Source organism: Salvelinus fontinalis, chromosome 29 (assembly GCF_029448725.1).
Source record: "Salvelinus fontinalis isolate EN_2023a chromosome 29, ASM2944872v1, whole genome shotgun sequence".
Taxonomy (NCBI): Eukaryota; Metazoa; Chordata; class Actinopteri; order Salmoniformes; family Salmonidae; genus Salvelinus; species Salvelinus fontinalis.
Window position 1 is genome coordinate 13,115,441 of NC_074693.1, and position 11,288 is coordinate 13,126,728.

An 11,288-nucleotide genomic window follows, 5' to 3' on the forward strand; every position below is an offset into this window, starting at 1 on the left:
GGCATGTTCTCCTCTCTCTACACAGGACCAATGGTGTGTTCTCCTCCCTCTACACAAGACCAATGGTGTGTTCTCCTCCCTCTACACAAGACCAATGTTGTGTTCTCCTCCCTCTACACAAGACCAATGGCATGTTCTCCTCTCTCTACACAGGTCCAATGGTGTGTTCTCCTCCCTCTACACAAGACCAATGGTGTGTTCTCCTCCCTCTACACAAGACCAATGGTGCTCTCCTCCCTCTACATAGGACCAATGGTGTTCTCCTCTCTCTACACAAGACCAATGGTGTGTTCTCCTCTCTCTACACAAGACCAATGGTGTGTTCTCCTCTCTCTACACAAGACCAATGGTGTGTTCTCCTCTCTCTAAACAAGACCAATGGTGTGTTCTCCTCCCTCTACACACGACCAATGGTGTGTTCTCCTCCCTCTACACAAGACCAATGGTGTGTTCTCCTCTCTCTACACAAGACCAATGGTGTGTTCTCCTCCCTCTACACAAGACCAATGGTGTGTTCTCCTCCCTCTACACAAGACCAATGGTGTGTTCTCCTCCCTCTACACAAGACCAATGGTGTGTTCTCCTCCCTCTACACAAGACCAATGGTGTGTTCTCCTCCCTCTACACAAGACCAATGGTGTGTTCTCCTCTCTCTACACAAGACCAATGGTGTGTTCTCCTCTCTCTACACAAGACCAATGGTGTGTTCTCCTCTCTCTACACAAGACCAATGAGGGATTTTCAGGGTGAAACAGCACAATACACAAAGGTTTTGTCTTGTCTTCCTCAGTGTTTGTATGACTTCCTACCAGTCTTATAATCTAGTTTACCAAGCTACCAATTACTTCACACTGGAAGAAGTTCAGCTACACTAAAGAAACAGAACTAAAGTTACTTTGAAACAGTAGTTCACTACATCCAAACTACTTTGTGAAAAAATATAACATCTAAAATGTCATAGACTACAAATTGCAAGAACAGATCAGTCTGTAGTCAGATGTTAACAGAATGTGTAACTTGGCCTATTAAGCAGAAAAACTGTTTTAAGTGAGAATTGGGCAAATAATAGACAAATAAAGTAAATTCTTGCCTACTTCACTCATATTTCATTTTCTTTCTGCTAAAAAAAAAAAGTTGTGTAGTTCCAGTAGTTAACTACACCACTACATGGTAACAATTTAATGAACTACTCAAAACACTACCAAGATTTACATTTTAGTTCCACTACCACCAAGCTACTGCTACATTCATCTTAATTAGTAGTTGAACCACATGTAGTTTATTACTTCACAACACTCCTTCCTAGTCCCCTCCATGCAAGGCCAACGTGGTGATGGCCGGAGAAGAGTTGAAGAATTACAGTACCAGTCAAAAGTTTGGACACACCTACTCATTCAAGGGTATCTCTTCATTTTTTTAAAAACTATTTTCTACATTGTACAACAATAGTGAAGACATCAAAACTATGAAATAACACATATGGAATCATGTAGTAACCCCCAAAAAAGGGTTAAAACAAATCAAAATATATTTCATATTTGAGATTCTTCAAAGTAACCACCCTTTGCCTTGATGACAGCTTTGCACACTCTTGACATTCTCTCAACCAGCTTCATGAGGTAGTCACCTGGAAATCATTTAAATTAACAGGTGTACCTTGTTAAAAGTTAATTTGTGGAATTTCTTTCCTTTTTATGTCGTTTGAGCCTATCAGTTGTGTTGTGACAAGGCAGGGGTGGTATAGCCCTATTTGGTAAAAGATCAAGTCCATATTATGGCAAGAACAGCTCAACTAATGAAAGAGAAAGAGACATTCCATCATTACTTTAAGACTTGAAGGTCAGTCAATCTGATCATTTCAAGAACTTTGAAAGTTTCTTCAAGTGCAGTCACAAAAACCATCAAGTGCTATGATGAAACTGGCTCTCATGAGGACCACCACAGGAAAGGAAGACCCAGAGTTACCTCTGCTGCAGAGGACACGTTCCTTAGAATTACCAGCCTCAGAAATTTCTGCCCAAATAAATGTTTCACCGCGTTCAAGTAACAGACACATCTCGACATCAACTGTTCAGAGGAGACTGCGTGAATCAGGCCTTCATGGTCAAATTGCTGAAAAGAAACCACTAGTAAAGGACATCAGTAAGAAAAAGAGACTTTCTTGGGCAAAGAAACACGAGAGATGGACATTAGACCGGTGGAAATCTGTCCTTTGGTCTGATGAGTCCAAATGTGAGATTTTTGGCTCGAACCGCCGTGTCTTTGTGAGATGCAGAGTAGGTGAACGGATGATCTCTGCATGCATGGTTCCCACCGGGAAGCATGGAGGAGGAGGTGTGATTGTCCTTGCTGGTGACACTGTCAGGGATTTATTTAACTCACACTTAAACAGCATGGCTACCACAGCATTCTGCAGAGATACGTCATCCCATCTGGTTTGGGCTTAGTGGGACCATCATTTGTTTTTCTAACAGGACAATGACCCAAAACACACCTCCAGGCTGTGTAAGTGCTATTTGACCAAGAAGGAGAGTGATGGAGTGCTGCATCAGATGACCTGGCCTCCACAATCACCCGACCTCAAACCAACTGAGATGGTTTGGGATGAGTTGGACCGCAGTGTGAAGGAAAAACAGCCAACAAGTGCTCAGCATGTGGGAACTCCTTCAAGACTGTTGGAAAAGCATTCCAGGTGAAGTTGGTTGAGAGAATGCCGAGAGTGTGCAAAGCTGTCATCAAGGCAAACAGTGGCTACTTTGAAGAATATAAAATATAATTTTGATTTGTTTAACACTTTTTTGGTTACTACATGATTCATATGTGTTATTTCATAGTTTTGATGTCTTCACTATTATTGTACAATGTAAAAAATAGTAGAAAATAGTCCAAACTTTTGACTGGTACTGTAGATGAAACCACTCAGAGGTAAATGGACATTCTCAGACTGGTGTTCTTCAGCAGGAGAGGAGAGATCTGAAGTCATCACTGAGATCATGAAGGATCACCATGAGCGGTGACTCCAAAAACCTGATTTAGCATTTTGTTCCATCACCAGATATTTTTCACAGGGAGTGTTGACAGCGGCTACTCAGTTTCAAATAACATGTGAACTGTTACCTATACTGCGGGCCCGGCATACTGCGGGTCCTGTAATCTCTCTCCTCTTCTCCCCTAACCATAGTCTTTATCTGGGCTAGAGATCTGGGCTATGTCAGAACTACAGAAAACACAGGATACAGCTATCCCTTAAACACTGAAGAAAAAAAAAAAACTTTTATAAAGGCACCACACCCTTCACCCAACTTCATCGCTTTCCTCTTCCACCCATTCCTCTCCCTAAACAATTCCTTTGGCCATAAACAAAGCCTTGTGACACTAGAAGAGAGGAGAGGCAAGAGTCGAGTGTTGAGGACTTTTCACACTACTGAGCCGAACCAAACCAAGCTGTTCTGAGTGAAAATAAAATATCTGAGCCAGCATTGTTTGGTTTAGGTCCGCATGATAGTGTGAAGACGGTGGAGTGTCGTGGGCTAGGAGTGGTGGTAGGATGACCCTAAACTGAAGACAAAAATATATATATTTCACCTTTATTTAACCAGGTAGGCCAGTTGAGAACAAGTTCTCATTTACAACTGCGACCTGGCCAAGATAGAGCAAAGCAGTGCGGCACAAACAGAGTTACACATGGGATAAACAAACATACAGTCAATAATACAATAGAAAAGTCTATATACAGTGTGTACAAATGTAGTAAGATTAAGGAGGTAAGGCAATAAATAGGCCATAGTGGCGAAATAATTACAATTTAGCATTAACACTGGAGTGATAGATGTGCAAGTAGAGATACTGGTGTGCAAAGGAGCAAAAAAATAAATAACAATATGGGGATGAGGTAGTTGAGGTGCAATGATCGGTAACCTGTTCTGACAGCTGATGCTTTAAGTTAGTGAGGGAGATATGTCTCCAGCTTCAGTGATTTTTGCAATTCGTTCCAGTCACTGGCAGCAGAGAACTGGAAGGAAAGGCAGCCAAAAGAGGAGTTGGCTTTGGGGATGACCAGTAAAATATACCTGCTGGAGGGCGTGCAACGGGTGGGTGCTGCTCTGGTGACCAGTGAGCTGAGATAAGGCGGGGCTTTACCTAGCAAAGACGTATAGATGACCTGGAGCCAGTGGGTTTGGCGACGGATATGTAGCGAGGGCCAGCCAACGAGAGCATACAGGTTGTAGTGGTGGGTAGTATATGGGGCTTTGGTGACAAAACGGATGGCACTGTGATAGACTACATCCAATTTGCTGAGTAGAGTGTTGGAGGCTATTTTGTAAATGACATCGCTGAAGTCGAGGATCAGTAGGATAGTCAGTTTTACGAGGGTATGTTTGACAGCATGAGTGAAGAAGGCTTTGTTGCGAAATAGGAAGCCGATTCTAGATTTAATTTTGGATTGGAGATGCTTAATGTGAGTCTGGAAGGAGAGTTTACAGTCTAACCAGACACCTAGGTATTGTAGTTGTAGTTGTCCACATATTCTAGGACAGAACCGTACAGGTTAGTGATGCTAGACAGGTGGGCAGGTGCGGGCAGTGCTCGGTTTAAGAGCATGCATTTAGTTTTGCTCGCATTTAGAGCAGTTGGAGGCCACGGAAGGAGTGTTGTATGGCATTGAAGTTCGTCTGGAGGTTTGTTAATAGAGTGTCCAAAGAAGGGCCAGAAGTATACAGAATGGTGTCGTCTGCGTAAAGGTGGATCAAAGAATCACCAGCAGCAAGAGCGACATCATTGATGTATACAGAGAAAAGAGACGGCCCAAGAATTGAACCCTGTAGCACCCCCATAGAGACTGCCAGAGGTCCGGACAACAGGCCCTCTGATTTGACACATTGAACTCTGAGAAGTAGTTGGTGAACCAGGCGAGGCAGTCATTTGAGAAACCAAGGCTGTTCAGTCTGCCAATAAGAATGCGGTGATTGACAGAGTCGAAAGCCTTGGCCAGGTCGATGAAGACGGCTGCACAGTAATGTCTTTTATCGATGGCGGTTATGATGTCGTTTAGTACCTTGAGCGTGGCAGAGGTGCACCCGTGACCAGCTCTGAAACCAGATTGCATAGCGGAGAAGGTACGGTGGGATTCGAAATGGCCGGTAATCTGTTTGTTAACTTGGCTTTTGAAGACCTTAGAAAGACAGGGTAGGATATAGGTCTGTAGCAGTTTGGGTCTAGAGTGTCTCCCCCTTTGAAGACGGGGATGACCGTGGCAGCTTTCCAATCTTTGGGAATCTCAGACGATATGAAAGAGAGGTTGAACAGACTATTAATAGGGGTTGCAACAATTGCGGCGGACAATTTTAGAAAGAGAGGGTCCAGATTGTCTAGCCCAGCTGATTTGTAGGGGTCCAGATTTTGCAGCTCTTTCAGAACATCAGCTATCTGGATTTGGGTGTAATGTCATGGGCTAGGAGGTTAGCGTGACACTAAACTGTGACAGCTGAATTATTTTCATTTCCCATAAAATCAATTTGTCAGGCCACTATACTGAAAGAGGGAGAGAGAAAAACTAAACAAAATGGCCTCCCACTATTTCACATGAGCTTTATCAAGAAATTATGTCATTCAAAACAAACATAATCACTGTTTACGTTTTTCTGGTGACACATTTCACAGAGCGTGGCTTTAAAATATAGTACAAACTCACCACGCATTATGCAATGAATCCGCTTCTCATATTACACAGTGACAGATGGCTAGCGTCTTTGGTCATTCACACGAATGTAAACTTCCTTCCCTCTTTCATTGTTACAGACCTCATAACGTTTCACCCAAGACAACATGCAGCTACAAAACGGTCTTATTAATGAGACCTTCTGTCTGCATGACGTGGTCTTGACCGTTCGTCCTTCCCTGTTTACAGTAGTTTCATGTGGTTACTTTAAGTTTGCAAAATATACAACTAATATTCTATTGCAAGTTGTCCTGTTTAGGACTCTGAGTCTGTGTACTATAAACAATCGTTTCTCAGAGCTTGTTGGTGTCTCTGTCTGACATTAGCGCGTACAACTGTAATTGCTTTACATAAAAGCATCTGAACAAATGAACTGTGAGACTCACTGGGTTCATTTGTTGTTACTTGTTAACAGATAGACACCATGAGTTCTGACCTCAAATCCAGTCCCTGACAACACTTACATTACAGAGAGATTGGCAGAAGTCTATTTTTTTTTAAATGTTTAAAAAAAAATGGACTTCAATTCATTATGTTACCACTAAGTAATGTTTTGCAAAATCAAGCATGTCTCAGTGCAGTGTGGGTGAGGCAAAAATAACAGACTGAGGAGGATGTAATTGATTCACTGGTCTGAATGTAAACAACAACAACAACATCAGTACTACAGCCCTTAACAGTTAGTCTACATGATGACATCCCCCTAGGTAAACAGGAAGTTACATGGAAAGGGACTCAACAACATTATGAAAGATACAATATGTAAATTAATCTGGAAGTCACCCATTCAAAATATGATCTTCCAGATACGTAATGTCCCCAACTTCAACTCTCCACTGGTTCTTCAAGTCAAACAATTAGCGGAAGCGGACAAGTGGTCAAATCAAAAATGATTTGCTAAACGGAGGGAGAACCCACGCAGGCCTCTGGAATACATACAGGATGCTGGCTGGGCGGGTTCTGGGTAGGCTGTATATATAAATAACAGTGAAGCACTATTGTGAGACACATTATGTCATTGTTCTGCGCTAGGCTAGCTATGGCCGCCACGCTGCCTGGATGACAGTACAGGCAGTCCCATTTTGTGCTTCTCTCTCTCTCTCTCTCTCTCGGACTGAGAGTGTTTTAGTCAAGCACACACTGTCCCTCTTCTTTGGGAGAAACAACATTCAGACAGTGTGAAAGGAGCATCTTCTGTACACGCCCACACATGATCCGAACACCACTTAGAGAAGTAAAAAAAAAAACAGAGGAACTGCCAGAAAGTCATTACAGAGTTACATAAATCAAGAGTTAATCTGTGTCCTCCCTGTCCCTCTACGAAGGAGGAGAGACGGCAGTACGAGACATAGATCTGTACACCTGGATGACCTTATCCTTTGTTAGGACAGGCCTAAGTATCCCTTTCAGACGCAGACCCCCATACACCAAGCGTACTATATAGTACATACAGTGGATACATGACAATCATTCATTTGATCTTTAGGATAATGATGTTGAGGATACATGACAATCAGTCCAAAGATCTAAAAATCCCCCTGTTCTCTCCCTCTAATTATTAGAATGTGCCCCCACAGGGCAGGATGACTTTGACACCCATAATCTAATGTACTTTTGATGGTCACTTCTTATGTACCATACGGTCAAGCTGCTCCCACAACAGCTCAATAGGGTTGAGATCCGGTGACTGTGCTGGCCACTCCATTATAGACAGAATACCAGCTGACTGCTTCTTCCCTAAATAGTTCTTGCATAGTTTGGAGCTGTGCTTTGGGTCTTTGTCCTGTTGTAGGAGGAAATTGGCTCCAATTAAGCGCCGTCCACAGGGTATAGTATGGTGTTGCAAAAAAGAGTGATAGCCTTCCTTCTTCAAGATCCCTTTTACCCTGTACAAATCTCCCACTATACCACCACCAAAGCACCCCCAGACCATCACATTGCCTCCACCATACTTGACAGATGGCATCAAGCACTCCTCCAGCATCTTTTCATTTTTTCTGCGTCTCACGAATGTTCTTCTTTGTGATCCAAACACCTCAAACTCATATTCGTCGGTCCATAACACTTTTTTTCCAATCTTCCTCTGTCCAGTGTCTGTTTTTTTGCCCATCTTAATCTTTTCTATTTATTGGCTAGTCTGACATTTGACTTTTTCTTTGAAACTCTGCCCCTAGAAGGCCAGCATCCCGGCGTCGCCTCTTCACTGTTGACGTTGAGACTGGTGTTTTGCTGGTACTATTTAATGAAGCTGCCAGTTGAGGATTTGTGATGCGTCTGTTTCTCAAACTAGACATTAATGTACTTGTCCTCTTGCTCAGTTGTGCACCGGGGCATCCCACTCCTCTTTCTATTCTGGTTAGGGCCAGTTTGCGCTGTTCTGTGAAGGGAGTAGTACACAGCGTTGTACAATATCTTTAGTTTCTTGGCAATTTCTCACATGGAATAGCCTTCATTTCTCAGAACAAGAATAGACTGACGAGTTTCAGAAGAAAGGTCTTTGTTTCTGGCCATTTTGAGCCTGTAATCGAACCTTCAAATGCTGATGCTCCAGATACTCAACTAGTCTAAAGAAGGCCAGTTTTATTGCTTCTTTAAATTAGTACAACAGTTTTGAGCTGTGCTAACATAATTGCAAAAGGGTTTTCTAATGATCAATTATCCTTTTAAAATTATAAACTTGGATTAGCTAACACAACTTGCCATTGGAACCAAGGAGTGATGGTTGCTGATAAATGGGCCTCTGTACACCTATGTAGATATTCCATTTAAAAAATCTGACATTGCCAGCTACAAAAGTAATTTATAACATTAAAAATGTCTACACTGTATTTCTGACCAATTTGATGTTATTTTAAATGGGGGGGGGGGGGGGGTTCTTTCAAAAACAAGGTAATTTCTAAATGACCCCAAAATTTTGAACGGTAGTGTATGCCAAACCAAGAAAATATTGATTTCAACATTTATACACAAAGACTACTTAGAATAATTTACACAAACGTCACAAAAACATTCTAGAAGAACAGTGCAGATGCAATGTTTGGTAACAGAATTACAGTAAAATCTCCCTCAGTTTTTTTGTGACCACGTTTTCCAAAAACTCTTAAATAACTTCTCCGAATTAAGATTCAAAGATGTCTGCAGAAACAATGGGGTGTCAGCTATGACATGACACCTCGAGTTAAAAAATATATAGAGATATTTTTGTTGTTGAACTACAGTAAGTGAAGTGGATTTTACATCCGGTAATGGAATTACGGTAACAGAATTACATCATGGGTCCCTGATCTGTATTATACAGAAATGCATAATTATGAATATGATTATCTTCAGGGTGACATATCCTGAATAAAGTACACAAAGATAGAAATATGCAATATCCTTATTTTGCATATTTGGGTATTATTCTACACACTGACTATTATTCTAATGAGCTCCGCCCCCTAACAAGAACACATTTGACTGGTCCGGACCAGACCAAATCTGAACCAATCATAGACATCGATGTTTCACAAGTTTGGACATTAAAAGTGGAGATCAGTAAAGTACATATGTTCAGGACACTACAGTACAGTAAAGTACATATGTTCAGTACAGTAAAGTACATATGTTCAGGACACTACAGTACAGTAAAGTACATATGTTCAGTACAGTAAAGTACATATGTTCAGGACACTACAGTACAGTAAAGTACATATGTTCAGTACAGTAAAGTACATATGTTCAGGACACTACAGTACAGTAAAGTACATATGTTCAGTACAGTAAAGTACATATGTTCAGGACACTACAGTACAGTAAAGTACATATGTTCAGGACACTACAGTAAAGTAGATATGTTCAGTACAATACATTATACTGTACTTTAGTGTGCTCTACTGTAATGAAACTTTACTGTACTTTTCTTTACTGTCTGTCTGTGTATCCTTCCCAAATGAGTTGGTGAAATGATCCTCAAAATGAGGGTATAATCCCAGCAACATGGTGTTATTATAAATCACTGTAAAAACATTATGGTCGCTTAACACAATGCACCTGACATCACTGAAACACAACACAAGTAAATAGGCTGTCTATGTTTCATTTGGATTTTAGACAGAAAAGCAAAGTGAATTTAACATGAACTCAGGTGGTTTTAAGTCAATTCTGGGGTTGGAAACATGTTGAATACTAAACGTAATTGGAGCTACAGTAGTACATTGTTGATCCGTAGTGTGAATTACATGTGAAACTCTGTTACAAATCTATGCTACTTTAATACTGCGTCACATATAAAAACCTAAAAGGAGGCTCACAGATAACGATGTCTGTGGTCTTCATCTATAGACAGAAAGAGAGGCCTCTGAAGGTCAATGTTTCTGGACAGTGTAACGTTGTGTATCACACAAAACATCTAATGACCAAACACTGAGACACTTTATACAGTAGGACTGTAGAGGACCTATCATCTGGGCCTTGCTGCAAGTGGCACCGACACCGACACCGAACAACATAACATTCAGCCGTTTCATGTAAATGAATAATCTCACTCTCCACAATCCTAAAAAAACAGAGCTAAAATCGGGAAGCATTTTAAAATGAGAAATTCCAGTGATTATTTTTAAAAACGTGTTAATATGTTTCCCTGTCCTCTGGTGCTGCACTATCTAACGCATAACTTACTGAAGATGTGTTCAAGGCTGCTCTTGATTCAAATCAGGTTTCAGATGTGAAACGCTACAACAGACAGATTTCCAAGACCCCAAACCCCACTCAATGCGAAGAGGAGGGTGGGATGTGCCCCTAGCAAATCTACAACGGGGTGGGGTGTCTGTAAAACCATAGTTTACAGCAAAACAGACAGGTGATAGTATAATGGGTGAAATGTTACAATAGGCTCACATTCCAAGCCCATGCGGTGTTATAAGATTGGCTACTCTTTAAACATGGTAATATATATATATATATATTTTAAATGTAATATACATCATTGTACAGAATCGAATTAATTATTCTGCGGTCGGGCCAACACACAACTCTACAAGTAAAATATAATGAAATTCTCTTAATTTATTCACCCGGTTACTGTGAAAAAGGCAATATTAGGCCTATAGTATTGAAGAAGTGCGCTCCATCAAATCTCCTGATGTCGCTGATACACAGCGCGAGCTACAGATGATCCACTGGAACGTTGGAATCTATTCGTCTAAATATTATAATAATCATGTTTTACCTTTTGCTGTGTTTCGATGTGCGGAGGTTGTTATCTCAATGCAACCTCTAAATACTTGAATCCTTCGGGTTTTTCAGTTGTCACGGGGACCGCTCCGGACTTAAGCAGCAGGGGAAGCCCTGTCCTTGTCGGCAACTTTCTTGCAATGGTGAGTGAGTTTACGCCACACAGTATCAAGGATATCTAAATTAAAGGGGAGGGCGGCAGTGCTGTTTAGCCGACAGTTTTCCTGTTCAAACTCATTATCCGTCCACTTCAAAGTTGCACATACTGGTAATTCACAGACATAAATGTAATATTTTGACTACATTACATTGCTTTGAGGAAGACATTTAAGAAACGGAATAGGCCTACTGTTAA

General features: G+C 41.2%; 1 protein-coding gene across 2 annotated transcripts in view; it reads right to left on the reverse strand.

The window, feature by feature from the left end:
- The window catches only part of LOC129827448 (arf-GAP with Rho-GAP domain, ANK repeat and PH domain-containing protein 3-like), a 54,585-nt gene extending 43,523 nt beyond the window's left edge, over positions 1-11,062 (reverse strand). For both annotated transcript variants that reach the window (XM_055888306.1, XM_055888305.1), the window contains exon 1: positions 10,929-11,062. The gene's annotated coding sequence lies outside the window, so the exon portion shown is untranslated. The remainder of the gene's footprint in view (positions 1-10,928) is intronic.
- Between the last annotated feature and the right edge of the window lie 226 nt (positions 11,063-11,288).